This window comes from Bubalus kerabau, chromosome 20 (assembly GCF_029407905.1).
Source record: "Bubalus kerabau isolate K-KA32 ecotype Philippines breed swamp buffalo chromosome 20, PCC_UOA_SB_1v2, whole genome shotgun sequence".
Lineage (NCBI taxonomy): Eukaryota > Metazoa > Chordata > Mammalia > Artiodactyla > Bovidae > Bubalus > Bubalus kerabau.
The window spans coordinates 58917806-58935919 of record NC_073643.1 but is presented as its reverse complement, the minus strand read 5'-3'; positions in this window follow the sequence as shown (position 1 = coordinate 58935919).

Sequence of the window (18114 nt, the reverse complement as noted above, 5' to 3'; positions counted from 1 at the left end):
GTCTTTTAATTTCATGGCTGCAGTCACCATCTGCAGTGATTTTGGAGCCCAACAAAATAAAGTCTGACACTGTTTCCCCATCTATTTCCCATGAAGTGATGGGACCAGATGCATGATCTTCGTTTTCTGAATGTTGAGCTTGAAGCCAACTTTTTCACTCTCCACTTTCACTTTCATCAAGAGGCTTTTTAGTTCCCCTTCACTTTCTGCCATAAGGGTGGTGTCATCTGCATATCTGAGGTTATTGCTGTTTCTCCTGGCAATCTTGATTCCAGCTTGTGCTTCTTCCAGCCCAGCGTTTTGCAGGGAGCCGGCGGGAGGCACTCCACCCAGGGCAAAGGTCATGAGGAAGGAGGCTCGACATACGCAAAGGCCGGATCGAGCCTCAGGAGTCCCCCTGGAAATCCTCAAGCATCTACCCCCATAACCAGAGCCTGCCTACTTTACTACTTTGTGCTCTCCCCTACACCTCTGACTTTACGGGGGGCTGTCCCCCACCACCTCTTTCGGAGAAGGAGTTAACTTAGAGCTCCAGTTAATAATAATTCCTGGGCGTGATAGGAATGTTTCAACTTACAAACTCCTCTGAAGGTCCTCTAGCCTGCCTGACAGGCATGTCCGGCCACATGTGATTGCTTACAGCCTCCCAACCGTGAGAGGCATGAGATGCTTTAAACCTTCTAAAAACAGGTTCTTTAGAGAAGTTAGAAAATTATTAGTATAAGTATAGTGGGCTGATTAGAAATTGTATTGGTGAAGGGTTTTTCATTCGTTGAGCCAATGTTTACTGCTAAGTCTCCACATCCCCTGCCCTTATACACATTAATGAATATATAGAAGAAATAAGTATTAACCTTTGATATAAATCACCTTAGACCTTAGGCTAAGTAAATTCTTTCCTTAACTAAAACCCACTACACCCTCACCGTATAGGAATGTAACTTTATTTGGGTGGCGTCTGTTTTAAGAATAATCACCCCTGGAGAAGTAAGTGTCCTGGTTGACTGACCACTGTCACAAGGAGAGGGTCATAAATTGTCAGCAGGCCCCCCGGCCAGAAGATGATGTAACACCCCTAAGACCTCTGTATACTTTTGTATGAAGCACCTGACTTTAATAAAAGTCAGGACTGCTGTCCCCGCGTGACTTTTGTATAACATCTCAGTTTATAAAAACAGACTCTGGAAAATAAAGAATTGGGATCAGTTCCTCGAAAGACTGGTCTCCCCATGTCTCTCTCTCTCTCAACCTCTGGCTGAGTCTCCATCTGGAGCGTGGAACCCGCCATGCTTACTAATTATGCCTGGGCTTCTAAGATCCGACCAGGGAGGCCTCAGTATCTCCTCTCCTTCGGGAGAACGGAAGGACACCTGCGGCCTACGTAAGTGGTGCAAGCTTCTTGTCTTGAAGTTTTATTGGTTTCCCGTGTAAACCAAGCTACTCAGCCTCTTTTCTCCACTGAATTTTCCTGCTGAGCTATCCTCATTCTATTACTCTTTACATCTCTAATTAATATCTAATTGAAGCTATTGTATCCTGATCCTCGCCGACGCTGTCTCCCCTTCAAATACCCTGGATCAGCCGGGGCTGGACACCGGCAGCGTTTCTCATGATGTACTCTGCATATAAGTTAAATAAGCAGGGTGACAATATACAGCCTTGAGGTACTCCTTTCCTGATTTGGAACCAGTCTGTTGTTCCATGTCCAGTTCTAACTGTTGCTTCCTGACCTGCATACAGTATGGAGTGCCTCAAAAAATTAAAAATAGAGCTGCAATGGGGTTCACTAATTCTGCTTCTAGGTTTTATCTGAAGAAAAGACTAACTGAAAAAGGCATCTGCATCCACTTACCTGCTGCAGCATCTCTTACAAGAGGCAAGATATGGAAGCAACCTAGAGTATCCAGGAATGGATGAATGGATTAAAAAAAAAACAGGGACCCAAAAAGGGGGGGGTGCTCATTATATTCACCATGGGCCTTGGTGACCCTGACTGCTTTGACATCCCTAAATCTGAGGAGCCTTGGATCCCAAGGCTGTACTGCAGTGGGGCCGAGGGAGGTAAGACAGGATAGTCTGGCAAACGAGCCCCATTTGGGCCTCTAATACCTCGTCCATGCTGATGGAGACCAAACTCTCCTGACCCAGGCGGGCGCTGCAGCAGCACAACCAGACCTGCTGCACCCAAGTGACGATGGACACGGAAGATGCAAGAGCTTCGAAAAGTCAACTGGTCTCCAATATCCTAGTGGTAGGGTAGCCTTAGTGGTTGGACTGCAAGGAGATCCAACCAGTCCATCCTAAAGGAGATCAGTCCTGAGTGTTCACTGGAAGGACTGATGTTGAAGCTGAAACTCCAATACTTCGGCCACCTGATGCGAAGAGCTGACTCATTCAAAAAGACCCTGATGCTGGGAAAGATTGAGGGCAGGAGGAGAAGGGCACGACAGAGGATGAGATGGTTGGATGGCATCACTGACTCAATGGACATGGATTTGGGTGGACTCTGGGAGTTGGTGATGGACAGAGTCAGACACGACTGAGTGACTTCACTTTCTCTTTTCACTTTCATGCATAGGAGAAGGAAACGGCAACCCACTCCAGTGTTCTTGCCTTGAGAACAAGAACAGCCTGGTGGGCTGCCGTCTATAGGGTCGCACAGAGTCGGACACAACTGAAGCAACTTAGCAGCAGCAGCAAGGCTGTATATTGTCACCCTGCTTATTTAACTTATATGCAGAGCACATCATGAGAAATGCTGGGCTGGAAGAAGCACAAGCTGGAATCAAGATTGCTGGGAGAAATATCAATAACCTCAGATATGCAGATGACACCACCCTTATTGCAGAAAGTGAAGAAGAACTAAAAAGCCTCTTGATGAAAGTGAAAGAGGAGAGTGAAAAAGATGTCACAATGGTAATAAATGTTGGGGGGCAAGGAAAAAATGAACTCTCCTTCACTCTTTTTGGGAATATGAATGGGTAAGACTTAGAATGGTAGGAATATTCCCCTTCAAAAAAAAAAAAATTTTCAATGAGGGACACTTCCTGAGAGTCCAAAGCTAAGACTCCATGCTCCCAATGCAGGAGATCCAGGTTCGATTGATTCCTGGTCAGGGAAATAGATGCCACACGCCACAACTAAGCAACTAAGAGTTTGCATTCTGCAAATAAAGATCCTGGGTACTGGAACTAAGACCCAGGGCAGCCAAACAAGTAAATAAATAAATATGTATTTTTACAAAATACCACAAAAAGTTGAGCCGGTGATCAAACTCCTGGACATAAATGCAAAAAAAAAAAAAAGAAAACCTGACATTCGAAAGGAAACATACAAACAACGTTCACTGCATCATAATTTATGATATGATAGCCAAGAAGTGGAATTAATGGAAGTGTCCAGAGAGAGATGGATGTGTCAAGATGTGGTACGTATATATATAATGAACTATGACTCAGACAAAAAAAAAAAAACAATGAATGAAAAACTGCCTTTTGCAACAACATGGATGGACCTAGAGTTGATCATACTAGGTGAAGGATGTCAGGCATAGAACAAAAATAGCCTATGATTTCATGAGATGGTATCAACAAATTAATACAAACATAGCCATTTACAAAGTGGAAACCTATTCCAGGAATCAGACAATAACTGATGCTTAATGAAGCAAAAAGCTAAGTGGAGAGATATATTAGGAGTACAGGAGTAATATATCAATTCTAATACATATAAATACTCAAGGAGGACCTAATCAACAAGGGAACACTACTCAAAATAATCTAAAAACCAACAATTAAAAAAAAACAACAACAAAGAATACTTCTATATAAATGTATAATAGAAACAGGATGCTAAACACTCAAAGAAATACAACATACGAAATCAACTTTATTCCAACATAAACAAAAGACCTGAAATTGAAAGAAGAAAAAAAAAAAAAAAAGATAATGCCAAGGCTCTGTACCTGAAGTCTCTGTGACCGGGGCTTGTGTCACGTCCCCTGAGCCTGAGCAGCCTGGGGCCCCCGAGGCTGGACTCTGGGCCAGCTGAGAGAGCTGGGGAGGACGTGTCTCTCCCTTGAGACCTGGAGTGTCTGGTCCCATGTGGACGGGACCATGATCTCATGATCCAGGCGCACCCTCTGCATCCAAGGACCGGTGCGCGCTCTGGGCTGGAAGAGCTTGCAAAAGGCACCTGGTGCGCGACTCTCACCGGTGGGATTCCCCGCTGCAGCCTCCTTGCACGGAGCCGTCCCCCTACCTAGGAACCACAGCGTCCTCAGCGGAGCGGTCTGTCAGGGCTTGGCATCCGTCAGGGGTGGGAAACGTCCCGGGAAACAGCAAGCAGCACAAGCCCTCGGCTGTTTCTTCTCCCCCTGTCCACCCTCCTCTCCCACCCAGGAAAGCCACTTTCTTGAGGCTCTGCTTGCCGCCCACCCAGACCCAAAAATGGAAACGTGCTGCCGCCTTGTGGACACGTCCTGTAACAACACCTTGAAAACCACCGCTTCTGGGCACTAGGTACTCACAGGGCTACGGCCCTGGAAATGACACCCCACCTCCAGAAACGTCCTAGGGTTGGTCATCAGAACAGTTCAAAAAAGAAGCCCCATTCAAGATGCAAATTTCAAGAGGTGAGTGGTAGGCAGGCAGAATGAGTTCCTGCGGTGGTGATTTTGCTTAAGCACAAGAGCAGCAAGCATTAGGGAGAGGCAGATAGAAATCTCAACCAGATACCACTTCACAGCCAGCAGAGAGGAGATCAGGAAAAATGCAATAGAGAATCAAAGCGGGATAGGGCCCAGGGGAAAGGGACCCATCCGACAGTCGTTTGGGGAAGGGAAAAGCACAGGAATCACGATGGCAAAGGTTTGAAGGTCGCACCCTCAGAGAAAATAAATACAAATACAGATTGATCTCTACCAATGGGTCCCGCAATCACACTCCTGAAACTATATGCAAAGAAAAACTCTGATTCCCAAACAAAGGGTGGAAACAACGGGCGAAACCAATGTTCACTACAGAATAATCTGCAGTCACCAAGATCAGCAGGCAACAAACATCCATGGACAGATGGATGCGTCAGCAAGACGTGGCACCCAGATGCAATGGACTCTCTCTCAGCCATAAATAGAAATGAATGAAATGCTGCCTTTTGCAACCACACAGATGAACCTGGAGCTGATCATACTTAGTGAAGGACCTCAGTCACAGAACGACAAATAGCCTGTGATGTCACTTAGACAGGCAGTGGAAAATGGACAGAAATGGACCTGTTGACCTAAGAGAAAGCAATGCCCAGACGCAGGAAAAAAAAAAAAAAAAAAAAAACAACTGATGGTTACTAATGGAAAAAGGTGGGGGGGGGGGGGATGAATTAGGAGTCTGGGATTGACAAATCCCCACTAGCATACAGAAAGTCGTCACGAGAACCAACTGTCCAGCATCAGGGACTCTGCTCAACCCTCTCTAGCAACCTGTATGGAAAAAAAAGCCTGGAATGAAATGCATGGATAACACTTAGGGTACCTAACACCCAAAGAAGCACAACATTGAAAATGAACTCAATTCCACTTGAAAAAAAAAAATATGTAAACTCTAAAGGAAGAGAGCACACACACACACACACACACACACATTAACACACAAAATGCCATGGCTCTTCCCTGAGCCCTCGGTGACCTGGGCTTGTGTCATAGCCCTGGAGCCTGACCAGCCTTGAGCCCTGAGGCCTGGGAGACTGTAGAAGTTCCCAGAAACCTAGAAAATGCCCGGGGAGGTAATTAAAAACAATTCAAAACACAAGCACCTTTCAGAGAGCAAATGTCAAGAGGGCTTTTTACACCGTGTGTTTTAATTTTTTGCACAAAAACCATGGCTCTCCCTTATCAATTATTATGAGAGGGCAATCAAATCACCACCAGGTATCACCTCACACCAGTTAGAAAGCAGATCAATTAAGGCTGACAAAGAATACATTCCAGGGAGGGCATGGAGGAGAGGGAGCCCTCCTTTGCCGTTTTTGGGAAGGTCAATTGCTAAGAGCCATGATGGAGAACGGAAGGAAGGGCCCTTTCAAAAATAAAAATTCACCTACCATTTAAGCCTGCGATCACACTCCTGGGTGCTATGTGAAAAAAATAAAAATTAAAAACAAACAAGTAAAGCCAACCTTCATTCGCAAAGACACACTCACCCAACCTGCATGCAGCGTCATTCACAAGCCGAGACCTGGAAACAACAAAAAATCTCCATCGGTGATGGATGCCTCAAGAAAATCTGGTTCATTCATACCCTGGGATATTACTCTGCCAAAATAAGGACTGAAATACTGCCGTTTGCAGAAGAAAAAAAAAAAAAACAGAAAAATGGATGGACCTGGAGTGGACCACACTAAGTGAAGGGCTGCCGGCGTAGAACCACAAACACCTTCTGATGTCATTTAGAGATGGAATCCAAAGACTGAAACAAATGAACTCATTTAGGAAAGAAAAACCGATTCTCAGGACCAGAAACCAAACAGATGGCTACCAAAGCACAAAGAGCAGGGAGAGGCATATATGAGGTGTTTGAGAGTAATAGATATGCACTAATATATAGATAAATTATCAAAAAGGTCCCATGCGCACAGGCTGCTGTGCTCCACACACTCTAGAAATCTGTATGGAGAAAGAAATCAACACAGAACATGTTTAGCGTAACAGAATCAGGTGGCTGGAAACCCTCCCCCCCAAAAAAAAAACCCCCACAACGTTGTAAATGAACTCTATTCCAACCTAACATAACCCCTTCAACCTAGAGAGAAGCAGGGTGGGGAAAAACCCAGAAACGTGAACACTATCTCCCTGAAGGCCCTTTCAGCAGGCTTGTGTCACCTTTCTGGGGCCTGAGTAGCCTGGGGCCCCGCAGCCTGGACTCGGCCAGATGAGAGAGCTGGGGAGGATGGGTCAGCAAACGAGCTCCCCTGAGTCCTGGAGTGTCCGGTCTCTTGTGGCCGGGACCACAATCTCCCGATCCAGGCACACCCCCCTGAAGGCTCCATGAAACCTCCCGCATCCAAACAGCGGTGCGCGCTCTGGGCTGGAAGAGCTTGCAAAAGTCACCTGGTGCGCAACTCTCACGCTGGTGGGATTCCCTGCTGAAGCCTCCTCGCACGGAGCCGTCCCCTCACCTAGGAACCACAGCGTCCTCAGCGGAGCGGTCTGTCAGGGCTTGGCATCTGTCGGGGGTGGGAAACAGCAAGGAGCACAAGCCCTCGGCTGTTTCTTCTCGCCCTGTCCACCCTCCTCTCCCACCCAGGAAAGCCACTTTCTTTTAAAGCTCTGCTTGCCGCCCACCCAGACCTGGAACTGGAGACGTGCTGCCGCCCTGTGGACACGTCCTGTAACAACACCTTGAAAACCACCGCTTCTGGGCACTGGGTGCTCACAAGCGCTGGGGCCCTGGAAATGACACCCCACCTCCAGAAACGTCCTAGAGCTGGTCATCAGGAACAGAACCGCCATTCACAAAGCAAATTTAAAGAGGTGAACAGTAGGCAGAATGTGCTGCTGCGGTGGCAATTTTGCTTAAGCACAAGAAAAGCAATCATTAGGGAGAGGCAGATGGACATCTCAACAAAATACCACTCAGAGAGAGAAGGAGAAGATGAAACCAGCAAGGAAGAACCCTGTAGACTATAGGCGATAATGAAATAAAACTCCAGGGGAAGCGCTGTGCAGCGTGTCTAGAAAGCAGCCAGCCCCGAAAGGAACGGGGGACACAGGACTTCAGGAAGAATGTCCCCACGAAAAGCAAGAAACAGAGAAAACACCTGATGTGTTTGTCTACAAAGGAGGATGTTTTACAGATTTGTAAGAGAGTTTGAGGGTGAATTATTTACAAGTATATAGAAAATACAAGACCTTCCAGAACTAACACCAAAACAAGATGTCCTTTTCATCACAGGGGAATGGAATGCAAAAGTAGGAAGGCAGGAGATAGCTGGAGTAACAGGCAAGTTTGGCTAGGAGTGCAAAATGAAGCAGGGCAAAGGCTAACAGAGTTTTGCCAAGAGAACGCACTGGTCATAGCAAACACCCTCTTCCAACAACACAAGAGACAACTCTACACATGATGTCACCAGATGGTCAATACCAAAATCAGGGCTTCCCTGATAGCTCATTTGGTTAAGAATCCACCTGCAATGCAGGAGACCCTGGTTCGATTCCTGGGTCGGGAAGATCTGCTGGAGACGGAATAGTCTACCCACTTCAGTATTCTTGGGCTTTCCTTGTGGTTCAGCTAGTGAAGAAACCACCTGCAGTGCAGGAGACCTGGGTTCAATCCCTGGGTTGGGATATCCTCTGGAAAAGGGAAAGGCTACCCACTTCAGTATTCTGGCCTGGAGTCCATGGGGTTGCAAGGAGTTGGACATGACTGAGTGACTTTCACTTTTTTTCACTTTTATATTCTTTGTAGCCGAAGATGGAAAAGCTCTATACGGTCAGCAAAAACAAGACCTGGAGCTGACTAAGGCTCAGATCATCAGTTCCTTATTGCAAAATTCAGACTTAAATTGAAGAAAGTAGGCCATCCAGGTATGACCTAAATCAAATCCCTTATGATTATATAGTGGAAATGACAAATAGATTCAAGGGATTAGATCTGACAGACTGCCTGAAGAACTATTGACGGAGGTTCGTAAGACTGTGTAAGAGGCAGTGACCAAAACCATCCCCAAGAAAAAGAAATGCAAGAAGGCAAAATGGTTGTCTGAGGAGGGCTTACAAATAGCTGAGAAAAGAAGAGAAGTGAAAGGCAAAGGAGAAAGGGGAAGATATACCCATCTGAATGCAGAGTTGCAGAGAAAAGCAAGACAAAAGAAAGCCTTCTTAAGTGAACAACACAAAGAAATAGAGGGAAAAAAATGTCCTTTCAAAATAGAAAGGGAAAGACTAGAGATCTCTTCAAGAAAATTAGATACAAAGGGAACATTTCATGCAAAGATGGGCATGATAAAGGGCAAAAATGGTAAGGACTTAGATGAAGCAGAAGAGATTAAGAGGAGGTGGCAAGAATACCCAGAAGAACTATACAAGAAAGGTCTTAATGACCTGGATAATCACCATGGTGTGGTCACTCACCTAGAGCCAGACATCCTGGAGTATCAAGTCAAATGGGCCTTAGGAAGCATTACTATGAACAAAGGCAGTAGAAGTGATAAAATTCCAGCTAAGCTATTTCAAATCCTAAAAGATGATGCTGGTAGAGTGCTGTACTCACTTAGCCGGCAAATTTGGAAAACTCAGCAGTGGCCACAAGACTGGAAAAGGTCAGTTTTCATTCCAATACCAAAGAAGGACAATGCCAAAGAATGTGCAAATCACCACACAATTGTACTCATTTCATAGCAAGGTAATGCTCAAAATCTTTCAAGCTAGGCTTCAACAGTATATGTACTGAGAACTTTCAGATGTACAATGTGGATTTAGAAAAGGCAGAGAAACCAGAGATCAAATTGTCAACATCCACTGGGTCACAGAAAAAGCAAGAGAATTAAAAAAAAAAATCTACTTCTGCTTCATTGACCATGCTAAGACCTTTGACTGTGTGGATCACAGCAAACTGTGGAAAATTCTTGAAAGAGATAGGAATACCAGACCACCTTACCTGCATTCTGAGAAACCTGTATGCAGGTCAAGAAGCAACAGTTAGAACCGGACATAGAACAACAAACTGGTTCAAAATTGGGAAAGGAGTACGTCAAGGCTGTATATTGTCACCCTGCTTATTTAACTTACATGCAGAGTACCTCATGAGAAACGCTGGGCTGGATGAAGCACAAGCTGGAATCAAGACTGTCAGGAGAAATATCAACACCCTCAGATATGCAGATGACACCACCCTAATGGCAGTGAAAAGGAACTGAAGAGCCTCTTGATGAAGGTGAAAGAGGAGAGTGAAAAAGTGGGCTTAAAACTCAACATTCAAAATACTAAGATCATGGCATCTGGTCCTATCACTTCATGGTAAATAGATGGGGGAAAAAATGGAAACACTGAGAGACTTTACTTTCTTCAGCTCCAAAATCACTGCGGACAGTGATTGCAGCCATGAGATTAAAAGATGCTCCTTGGAAGAAAAGCTATGACCAACCTAGACAGTGTATTAGAATGCAGAGACATCACTTTGCCGACAAAGGTCTGTATGGTCAAGGCTATGGTTTTTCCAGTAGTCATGTACAGATGTGAGAGTCGGACCATAAAGAAGCCTGAGAACTGAAAAACTGATGCTTTCAAACTGTGGTGCTGGAGAAGACCCTTGAAAGTCCCCTGGACTGCAAGGAGATCAAACCAGTCAATCCTAAAGGAAATCAACCTTGACAATTCATTCGAAGGACTGATGCTGAAGCTGAAGCTCTAATACTTTCACCATGTGATGTGAAGAGCTGACTCATTGGAAAAGACCCTGATTCTGGGAAAGACTGAGGGCAGGAGGAGGAGGCAGCAGAGGATGAGATGGTTGGATGGCATCATTGACTCAATGGATGTAAGGTTGAGCAAACTCTGGGAGATGGTGAAGGACAGGGGAGCCTGGCATGCTGCAGTCCATGGGGTCGCAAAGAGTTGGACATGACTTAGCGACTGAACCACAACAATGTAGACACTAAGCAAGAAGGAAAAAATGGACTGATTAACTCCAAGAAAAACAAAGTTGTGCAGGAAAGTAAATTTCACAGTAGTATATGGCAGCAATGAAGAAACCCAGTTGTCTTAATAAAGTAAATTTTGACTATTAATCTAAAATTATGTAATAAGTATGCATACATGCATGCTCAGTCACTTCAGTTGTGTCCCGACTCTGCGACCCCATGGATTGTAGCCTGCTAGGCTCCTCTGTGCATGGGATTCTCCAGGCAAGAATACTGGAGTGAGTTGCCATGCCCTCCTCCAGGGGATCCTCCTAATCCAGGGATTGAACCCACATCTGCACTGCAGGTGGATGGATCTTAACCATCTGGGTGGATCACTGAACCATGTGGAAAGCCCATGTAATAACTATATGTGGAGCCTAAGTGGGTGGTGGTGAAGAAAGAGGCGGAAAGAGTGCGTGAGAGAGAGAGAGAGTGTGTGTGTGTGTGAATGGAGTGCATGCGAGTAAAAAATTCTCATTTTCCATAAAAGGGTGACAAAAAATGTACAAAATTGAAAACAAATCAAGAAATAACAATCAAACCATATTACTTATAGATATGGAGATAAACACCAGAAGAATCAGTGAAGGAGATGAGAGCAGTTGCTCTGGGAAGTATCACAGACAAGTAGGAAGGTGTGCAGCAGGGAAATGCTGCTTTTTGTTAAAAACCTTGGGGTGTCACCTGATTTTTAAAGTGTGCAGGCATCACTTTGAGAAGAGTAAAAATGAAAAACAAAAAACCTCAATCTAAAGCAAACATGGCAAAATCTGTTAACCTGAGTGGTGGGTATTCTGGGCATTCATGTTATTCTCTAACATTACATTTAAAATAATTCCTGTTTTTTAAAGTTTCCTTTCAGTTCTAGAAATACCATTAATTTGTTATTCAACATGAATTGCCCCTATTATGTGGAAGAGGAGGAGCTTTAAAAAAGTTAATGGTGTTATCGTAAAGATTAAAAAACCACGAATCCTATAGTTTAAAAAATCTTATATCCAAATTACATTTTTCAAAGGTTCTTTGACTTTTATTTTCAAAAAACTTAGTAATTTTTTGAAAAGTGCCTTGAAAGAAAGTCTTGTCTGCTGTCAAAAGAAAAGTCCCAAGACACAATACATATAACAAGTGGGGGAAAAGCAAGCTTCAGAATAACATATATGAATACATTTATGTAAAATAAAACCAAATGAAAAAGACAAAGCCACTTCATACATGTCTATACACGTACAAATACACACAGAAGCGCATGCAATGAGTCTGGAAGCAAACACACCAACCTGTGAATAAGACGGTATACCTCTGGGAGGCAGATGGGTTTGGAGGTGAAGAGAAGGTAATTTCAGAGTTTGCTTCTATTTGTTTCTGATTAATAATTAATATATGTAGCAAGAAGTTCAAATGGCAAAAAAGGTACACACGGTGAAGACCGGCCCCCACCCGGCTCATGTCAGCCCCTGGCCCTTCTCCAGAGGCAGCCTCCTGTCTGTCACTAGCTTCTTATGCCACCTTTTAGCCTTATTTCAAACACACAGAGAACACGTTTACACGCAAAACGCCCTTTCTGTGAATAGTTACTACACTGGTCATACTGCGCATCCGACTTTTCCCCTTAAACAGGCTCCTGCCTCAGGACGGACCCGCGATGCCCCACCAACCGCTCACCTCCAGGCTGCCCTGCTGGGCCTTATACACCACCTGGGGGCTCTCCTGCAGAATGCTGCCGTACACCTTCCGGAAGAGGGCCATGTTGGGCTTCACGATATTCAACACTTTTGCCTTATCCTCTCCAACCACCATCCGAAAGTCACCTGGTTAAAGCAAGCACAAAACCAGTTTTCCACTGCGACTTCAGAGTCTGCACTGTGGACTGCAGGCCCCTAAATGACCTGTGAACCAAAGCCCCTCAGCTGACACTGCACCAGGTCAGCCTGGCAGGATCTCTCACTCAAAACACTGGCTTTTTCACCTTCAAGACATGAACACAGCAGCCCAGGAATGCAGGCACTTGTTTGGGGGAAAATAGAGACTCTCAAACCACAAAGCCCTTTCAGTTCAGTTCAGTTCAGTCACTCAGTCGTGTCTGACTCTTTGCGACCTCCCTGTCCATCACCAACTCCCGCAGTTCACCCAAACTCATGTCCATCGAGTCGGTGATGCCATCCAGCCATCTCATCCTCTGTTGTCCCCTTCTCCTCCTGCCCCCAATCCCTCCCAGCATCAGAGTCTTTTCCAATGAGTCAACTCTTCGCATGAGGTGGCCAAAATATTGGAGTTTCAGCTTCAGCATCAGTCCTTCCAATGAACACTCAGGACTGATCTTCTTTAGGATGGACTGGTTGGATCTCCTTGCAGTCCAAGGGACTCTCAAGAGTCTTCTCCAACACCACAGTTCAAAATCATCAATTCTTTGGCACTCAGCCTTCTTCACAGTCCAACTCTCACATCCATACATGACCACTGGAAAAACCATAGCCTTGACTAGATGGACCTCTGTTGGCAAAATAAAATCTCTGCTTTTTAATATGCTATCTAGGTTGGTCATAACTTTCCTTCCAAGGAGCAAGCGTCTTTTAATTTCATGGCTGCAGTCACCATCTGCAGTGATTTTGGAGTCCCCAAAAATAAAGTCTGACACTGTTTCCACTGTTTCCCCATCTATTTCCCATGAAGTGATGGGACCAGATGCCATAATCTTAGTTTTCTGAATGTTGAGCTTTAAGCCAACTTTTTCACTCTCCTCTTTCACTTTCATCAAGAGGCTTTTTAGTTCCTCTTCACTTTCTGCCATAAGGGTGGTGTCATCTGCATATCTGAGGTTATTGCTGTTTCTCCTGGCAATCTTGATTCCAGCTTGTGCTTCTTCCAGCCCAGTGTTTCTCATGATGTATTCTGCATATAAGTTAAATAAGCAGGGTGACAATATACAGCCTTGATGTACCCCTTTTCCTATTTGGAACCAGTCTGTTGCTCCATGTCCAGTTCTAACTGTTGCTTCCTGACCTGCATAGAGGTTTCTCAAGAGGCAGGTCAGGTGGTCTGGTATTCCCATCTCTTTCAGAATTTTCCACAGTTTATTGTGATCCACACAGTCAAAGGCTTTGGCATAGTCGATAAAGCAGAAATAGTTTTCCTGGAACTCTCTTGCTTTTTCCATGATCCACAGGATGTTGGCAATTTGATCTCTGGTTCCTCTGCCTTTTCAAAAACCAGCTTCAACATCTGGAAGTTCATTGTTCGCGTATTGCTGAAGCCTGGCTTGGAGAATTTTGAGCATTATTTTACTAGCGTGTGAGATGAGTTCAATTGTGCAGTAGTTTGAGCATTCTTTGGCATTGCCTTTCTTTGGGATTGGAATGAAAACTGACCTTTTCCAGTCCTGTGGCCACTGCTGAGTTTTCCAAATTTGCTGGCATATTGAGTGTGTTGGGGATTTTCTCCCCAGGACTTGGAAGCGACGAACCTGAAAGAAGGACACTTGGACAGTCTCCTGCAAGGACTGACAAGTTTATTTCTGCAGTCAAGCTTTTTTATAGAAGCAGGAACAAAAAGCTTAAAGTATACGGTCAGCAGAGCACATACAGAGTTAACACATAATCAGTAAAAACATTTCAAGGCCAGCGCACTCTAAATGACTCATGGGCTTATCCCACAATCCGCTTTCACAAGTAATATCCCTATTAACTCTTGGCGCCGAGCATAACCAAAGGCAGGAGATGTTTTTCTGTCCGCAGTGCAAAGCTGGGTATTTCTGGCCCTTCGCCATTTTCCCAAGGACTTTCTCTTTTTACGGCTATTTTGCACTATGCTTCCCAACATATTCTCCTTTTGTTTTTAAATTAAGCATGGCGGCTGCTAGTTGGACTCCATTGTGGGAAGCATGGAGTCTTGAGTAGAGACTTCTGTATCCCATAATCAAGGACAAAAAGAGCAGGGTGATTAATACATATACAAAAATATTGCTTCCTGAAAGCTAAGCTCTAGGGTCTAGAGACCATAGGGTTTTGGTTAAAGTATCATAGAATTGAGTGCTATACAATTCCCTAGGTATCCTAACTTGAAAATTAGCAACTTGTTGTTTCAACAAATTGATGTCTAAACTTGAGTTATTTGTGAGATCCTGCAAATGCGCTTTAACTTTGTCCCAAGTATATTCAGTGCTATTTTAGGGCATGTTAGTCAGACAAAAAGAAGTAAAATTCCAGTGACAATGTATACGTATTTGGAAAGTCAGTTGCTACACTTGATCTCCTAAGTGGATAACCACAGTTTGTAACTCATTAATTTGTGTTTGTAATTGCTGATCTATCTGAGCTTGTCGCATCCAATTTTCAACAATACAGAAAGAAATACAGAATCAGTCCAAGGCTCAGTTAAGTTTAACTCAGATCTTTGTTTAACTAGCGCAATGCTAGCATTGTGATATGAAATGGTGTGATTAAGGCAGGTATACAGTGCACATGCAGTACAATTGACAATCTTGGCTGATAAGTCAATATCAAAATGCCCTACGATAAACAAGCTCGGAAGGTGAACACATGATTGAATTTAGCCAGTACTATTGTATAGGAAGGAATAATTAGAAGGACGAAACACACCCACAGTCCCATAAACATTAGCGAAGTGCTCTAAAGCTGCTGGAATTTTCCAAATAGGCCATTGCTCTGGCCCCACAATGGGGACGACAATCCTGGGTCGTGGGGGTGATAAGCCCCCATTATACCAATTCAGCAATATGTCCTTATCAGTCCAGAAACTTGTTTTAGATTTATGAAAGCCTCTAATGCTTCATCTATTAAACCAGGAGCAATTATGATGTTCCTCTTGCTCTTCAGTGTCTGCTCAGCCTGATGAGTCATGTTTTTCACTTGAGCCCATGTCAGGTAAGGATTCAGACGATGGCGTTTTCTCATTGGCTCCTCCAGGGTCATTGACGAGACCCTTTGCGTCAACTTCGTCACTTCCCGAGGGAGTCCGTTCTTGGGGTCCCTCTCCGTAACGGACATAGCGAAGGGGAACCTAGATTTCCTCTCCATCTGCAACGACAAGACCATAACCCTTGCCTAGGAGTCGTAAGATTCCTGGCAGCCACTGATTAAATTGCTTATACAATATTGGTGTATTGATTTCTAATTTGCTGTTTTTGTCTTCTGTAAAATGTCTATCTGTACAAGTGTCAGAATTATTTTTTGTTAAGTTTAAAAAATTCAGAGAATAAAGAGTTAAAGATAATAGTAATTGAGGGTTCATAGGATAAGAAGTCTATCTCCTCTTCCATATTTCCCCTTTCTGTTTTAGTAAAGGACTTTTTAGGGTGCAGTGGGCTCTTTCAATAATGATTTGACCCTGAGGATTATAGGGTATTCTTGTAATGTGTGTTATGTTCCATTCTGATAAAAATGAACGAAATGAATGCGAGGTGAATGCAGGTCTATTGTTTGTTTTCAAGACAGAAGGAATCCCCATAATGGGGACGGTGAGTAAGAGTGTGGAAATGGTGTATTTGTTGGATTCTGAAGAGACAAGTACTGCCCAGATAAAGCCTGAAAATGTATCAACTGAGACAGAAAGCAAAAAACTTTCCTAAGGAGCAGTGAGTGAAATCAGATTGCTAAAGGGAATTAGGTTGTTGCCCCCGGGGATTAATTCCTGAAATCGTAGTTCGTAAGTGCAGAGGGGCGCAAACATCATAGGTTTTAATAATATGTCATGTTTCAGTGAGAGGAATATGGTATTTAGAGTGCAATCTGTTAGCATTGGTATGAAGATTAGCATGTTCGTCATTGGCAGATGTAAAAATGGGAGCTATGAGCCTGTCAACAGCATCATTTCCTGCTACCAGAGGGCCAGGTGAACCTGAATGAGCATGTTTATGTGCAATAAAGAAAGGTTCCATACGTGAGCGAATTAAGGCTTGAGTCTGTGAAAAGAGAGTATATAATTCTTCATCTAGGTTGTATAAAAAGGAGGTAACAAAATCAGGAAAAAGGGAAGCAAGGTATTTGGAATCAGTATATACGTTGAAGGATAATGCTTGAAGCGACAGAAGAGCATATAAAGCATACAATTCAACTCTGTACTGAAGAATAGGTAGTGGGTAATTTCTCTTTGATATCAGGGCCAACAATCCCTGCTATGCCTTTCTTGTTGCCATCAATGAAATAGGTGGGTGCATTGGAAATAGGTTGGGATGTAATGATATTAGTTACAATGAATTTAGTACATTGTAGAAAGTCCCATAATTTTCTTTTTGGCAAATGAAATGAGATAACATTTTGAAAATCATTTAATGCCATTTGCATGGTCAAATTATACTGTAAGGTAATTTGCAATTCTTTTTGTCAAGGGAATGTGTATTGCATATGGATCAAATCCAGTCAAAGTTTGTACATGGCTTCTTCCTGACATAATTAAGTGCCCTATTTTCTCAATATATGACATAATTTTTTTTAGACTGTTTAGTGTGTAAATATACCCATTCTATTGGGCTATGTTGAGCTATAATTGCAATGGGCGAATGTTCAGTGGGGAATATATATAAAGAAACTGGCTGATCATAATCTAGCCTAGTTGAAAAAGATTGTTGAATGCGTTTCTCCATTAAGGCCAGTTCTTCTTTGGCCTCTTCTGTTAGCTGCCTAGGGCTATTAGGGTCGGGGGATCCCTCTAAAATTTTAAATAGATTTTGTAAGGCACAGGTGGGGATGCCAACAGGTGGCCGCAGCCAATTAATATCTCCTAGCAATTTTTGAAAATCATTCAGCATGCGTAGAGACTGCACAGAAATTTGAGTTTTTTGAGGTTTGATTTTAGATTCTTCCATAACATGTCCTAAATAATTAAAGGGTGCTTTCCATTGAATTTTATCTGGCGCAACAAGCAGGCCATGATTTTGAAGAGTAGTAGTAACTTCATTGTATAACTGTTGCATCAGATTCCATAGAGAGAAGTATATCATCCATATAATGAATTATAAATGCAGTAGGATACTTGTCTCTAATGGGTTGTAATAAAACAGATATGAGATATTGGCAAATGGTAGGGGAGTTCATCATTGCCTGAGGTAGCACCTTCCATTGGAATCTTTTAATAGGAGCCATGTGATTTATAGAAGGAACTGAAAAGGCAAAACGTTTTCTATCTTTAGGGTGCAAAGGTATAGTAAAAAAGCAGTCTTGTAAGTCAATAATAACTACAGACCATCCTTTTGGTACCATAGAAGGGGAGGGCAATCCGGGTTGTAAGGGCCCCATAGGTGACATGGTATTATTAACATTTCTTAAATCTATCAATATTCGCCATTTTCTTGATTTCTTTTTTATTACAAAAACAGGGGAATTCCATGGGGAAAATGAAGGTTCTATATGAGCTTTTTGTAATTGTTCATTTACTAATTGTGTAAGAGCTGCCAATTTTTCTTTAGTTAGGGGCCATAGAGGT